Source organism: Pteropus alecto, unplaced genomic scaffold (assembly GCF_000325575.1).
Source record: "Pteropus alecto unplaced genomic scaffold, ASM32557v1 scaffold565, whole genome shotgun sequence".
NCBI lineage: Eukaryota > Metazoa > Chordata > Mammalia > Chiroptera > Pteropodidae > Pteropus > Pteropus alecto.
Genome location: NW_006436808.1, coordinates 694,603 through 699,050, shown reverse-complemented (window position 1 = coordinate 699,050; position 4,448 = coordinate 694,603). Strand labels below are relative to the sequence as shown.

Genomic DNA, 4,448 nt, shown 5'->3' with positions numbered 1-4,448 from the left:
GTGCTTGAGCTTCACAAGAGAGTTTTCTTAAAAAGAAAGTAAAAAAAGAGAAAGAGAGTGAGAGGAGAGAGAAGAGGGAGGGAGGAAGAAAGGAGGAAGAAAGGAGGGAGGGAGGGAGAGGAAAGAATAAGAGAGAAAAAACAACCATCTGTACAACATAAGTGAATTTCCTTGATTGGTAAACCTGGGACATGGCTACAATACAATAATGCAATCATGCTGCTTCCTTGTTTAGCAAGCTGTGAACAATTTTCAGATACATCCAACAACTCTGGCCTGGTCGAGAATGAATTCAAAAAGAAAACAACTGAGCACTGCAAAAAGAGATGGATCTTGACCTACTGAAGTACATGTGCCAATAAATGCACTAGAAAGTAATTCACTTTGATTCAACATTTATTGAGTGTCCATATGGGTCATGATGCAGGAGTAGAAACTACACAAACTTACAAAAGACCTAGTTCTTGCCCTTGCAAAGCACATATGCCAACAAAGACCATGCGGACACAGGCAGCAGAATGGTGCTTAGATGTCCAGGAAGAGATATGTTTTGTTTTGTATTGAAGAATAAATTAAATCTTTTTTTTTTTTTTTTCAGGTTAGGCAACCCTTGGTTGACCTCACAGATTGCAAGGACCTTGTCGTCTTACAATCCTTTATTTTTTATTTTTTACTTTATTTTTTATGCCTACAGCACCTGGTCTTCCTAGGTGGTCTCCCGTCCAAGTACTAACCAGGCCCACCCCTGCTTAGCTTCTGAGATCAGATGGGATCGGGCTTGTTCAGGGTGGCATGGCCATAGACAAGTCGAATCTTCTAAACTGAGAAAATTTTAGGCAGGTGGTAAGTTTAAGCAGTGCTGTACAGAAGTAAAGGGAGATGAGCTTGGATTTATGAGTTTCACATATCCAGGGTTGACTTCAAGGTCCAAGAAGAAACAATATTTAAAGTAAGCTAAGAACATCTTTATTTGCCAAGCAAGGTAATGAGTTTGGAAATCAAGATGGTGTTGGGTAAAAATGACTGAGGAAAATTCTTGAAATTATTTTTAGCCAGTCACAAGCTCTTGCTTTTCATTTTTTAAATGCATCTAGTGCAAGACGAAGAATTGCTAAGATATAAATGCATGCACATAATTCTCTGAGTCAGAGTTCTGTGGGTTCTTCTTCTTTTTAACTTTTAATTTTTTTCCTTCTCATCAGATTTCCTACCCTGAATCATCCGAGTTAAAGAGGTTAATGACCAATATTCTAGGCTTTCAGTTCCAGATTCTTATTGATTTTCTTGTTTTATTTCCCTGGGAAATTTTGCTGGGATTTAAAATGATGCCAACACAACTGATGAGTCTGGACCATCCCTTCAACATAACACCCCTATCTTCTCCTTGATGCCATTGTTATTTGTCTTATCTTTTATGAGCACTTGAGATCCAAGTAAAACTGACCATCTAATAGTATAAGTCTCAGTCAACAAGTTTTAACTTTTAGACCAGTGAATCTGCAGTCCTTTTTATTCCATTTGCTTACTTTAACCAATTATCATTGACTTTGAACTATTTAATTGTAAGCATCTGATCTCTCCTTTTCTTGGATGGCTAGAACTTGGCAAACCAAAATGTTAACTACAAGAATAGAAAAGAAGAAACACTGAAACTAATGAATTCACTGGAAATGATTTGCAATCTAAAGAAAATATGACCATCTGGGTTAAGCTATTGTAGGTTATGGATTGAGCTTTTTGTTTGATTTGGCTTGGGGCTGGGGTGGGGAAAGTTCCTGCTATCAACCTTATTAACTTACATCTAGCAGCACAATGCCAGATATTATCGGGCATTAGGCCTTCTGCAAGGCAATCCCATGGGACAAGCAAATCTATGTGAATCTTGCACATGACAGAAATTGGCAAGCATTCTCATGTATATTCATACGGCTTCCTAATCTTAATTCTTCTCTGCCTTGCACAGGGAACATTGTGTATGGTCCAATCTTGCCAGATCCAATCACCTCAGATCCAGGTAAGCAACTCTGTCTTAAAATATTTCCGTAGGTAAGTATAAACTAGCTGACACCATAGCACAGTCAGAAAGAGTGATTTCACGCAGGAACTAATGCAGGCTCTCCTGACCGATTTGTGGCTGTTCAAGGAAAGGGAACAGGATGACTATGGGCCCAACCCTACTTTGGCAAGAGGTTAATACTGGCCTGTATGCCCCTCCGTAAAGAAATACGGAAGGACAAGATGGCCTTGGAGGGGTGGGGGGGGTTCAAAGAAAGGAAAGCTAATGATTCAAACACAAAATTCTATTCTGGATTGGAAAGAGAACTCTGTTTTTATCCCTTAAATCTAGGAGAAATTCTTCCAGAAGAGCAAAACTAATGGCAGCCAAAGCTAATGGGGTGTTCTAAAAAGCATTTTATTCTTTCTCAGTGAAGCTCCACATGTATGATGACATTTTCAGAAGGAGCTAAAAGCTATTTTACCAAAATTAAAAGCACAATTAGAAAAATCTGCTCCAAACACAATGGTCTGCTGGATTTGAAATATCACTCTGAAGACAAGCCCCATGGTGCTGGGGAATACCTGAGTCAGCAGAAGGTGGGAAGGAGCATGAAGACGGTGTTTATTATGTCTTGAGACGACTCTGTAGGTCACTGCTGATTTCTGTTTACATTTCACTGACCCTCCGCACTCCAGAGCAGTTTGTTCAGCTGTGACCTACAACCAAGAGAACATGCAGGATGTCATCCTTTGAGCCCTGTTCTAGACAACTGGTATACCCAAGAAAAAAAGGCAATATATACTGAGAAATGTCCATCAAACTACAGTTCTTTGAATTATCTATTTTCTCATTTTGTATTAATAAAATTTACAGGTGTTGGGGTACTAGTGTAAACCATGATCTCAAAAGACGGTTTATCAAAGCGATCATTTTTGCTTTACATTATAATTGGAAAATGAGCCTCTAGAATAAATCCTATCTCTAGGTCATTCTTTCACCCATCTCAGTTAGGATGTGTTCAAAACTGAAGGGCAATATAATACTTTTTGTAATGGTATGTATCAACTCTTTTGCAAAGGATTATTTGAGGTCACCAAGCAGTTCTTTTATCCTTTCAGGTTGATATATATGTTCAAACTCACTGGGGATCTGTTTCTTCAATTTGGAGCTCACTGATTATTTTACCCACCTATTAAACAGCAGAAGATTCCTCCTGTTTTCCCAAATGTGAGAGCTCAACTACCCTGCCACAAGAAAAATGTTTTGTGATTTTTCGAGGCCAAAAATCATCTCATACATCTGTAATAAAAGCAAAAATATAGTGTTTGTTTCCCAGATAAAACTCCAATTTCAAGGACTGAACTACTTCAGTCACTCATTCCTAAACTACAGTATAAGCTCACGTGGGGTCTCTTAAAGAGGAACATCCATATACAGATTATTTTTAATGAAAAAAACCTTCCACATCTGCCCCTCTCTGTGTTCACTTAGAACCTTGTAGTTACCCCATCACTGCACTGAACACTTTACAATCACTCCACATAATTGGTTATTTGATGTCAGGATCTTATTCATCCACAGAACCCCAGTGCCTAGCATAGTGCCTGACACATAGTAGGCCCTCTATAGGTGTTGCTATGTGAATGAATGAGACAAAGTCTAAGGCACCACGTCATGATAGTTTAAGTCTGGTGAGAGTCCACGGTGATAATGAACTCATCTCCTTCATCAATAAGCCTCTGTCTAGCTTTCCTTTTTCCAACTGTTACATGCTATTCTGAAGCCAAAAGGGAGACATGCTTAGTAGGAGGCATATGCTCAGTGACTGAACCAGTATGTCAGCTTCCGTCAATTGCAAGGGCTTCAGGACAGGGACCACACCTTAATTCTCTTGGGTCCTCAGTCACTGGTTTATAACAGGTATTTGGTTAATGTGTATTGAATAAACTTGATCTTTTAATCATTTTGAAACATGGTATGCCTTATAATACAAATGCCTGTAAACTGAGAGTTCACAATATAATCTTGACTGGAGGAGTAGACAGTGATTTTTTTACTTCTTCCTTAAAATCCACTGGTATCTTGGGTTCTGAACTCCTGAATTCCTTTTAAAATGGGGGGCAGCGAGAAAAAGAAGGAAGAGGAAGAGAAGGCAGAGGGAGGAGGAGAGGTGATATGGGGTGAGAGGAAAGACTAAGGAGGGAAAAAGATAAAATAAAACATTAAAGGAAAGAAGCAAATTAAGGGAAACCCATAGCTCTGTGTCTAACATAAGGGATGATGGGGTAATAAAAGAAGTAATGTTGATGAATATAAAGTGATCAAGTAAGCACTATTTTTTGAAGATGAAACAAAACAGAATTTAGATTCTATTTCCAACAACATGACAGACTAATCCCTTCAGGCATAACTAAAATGCTGAATAAAATATTTAAAATGTCATTTGAAC

General features: G+C 38.5%; 1 non-coding gene across 1 annotated transcript; it reads right to left on the bottom strand.

Annotated features, from left to right (window-relative positions):
* Positions 1–685: 685 nt before the first annotated feature.
* LOC112481210 lies at positions 686–804 on the bottom strand. Its single transcript, XR_003046837.1, has one exon. It is a non-coding gene; the product is annotated as a 5S ribosomal RNA (ribosomal RNA).
* Between the last annotated feature and the right edge of the window lie 3,644 nt (positions 805–4,448).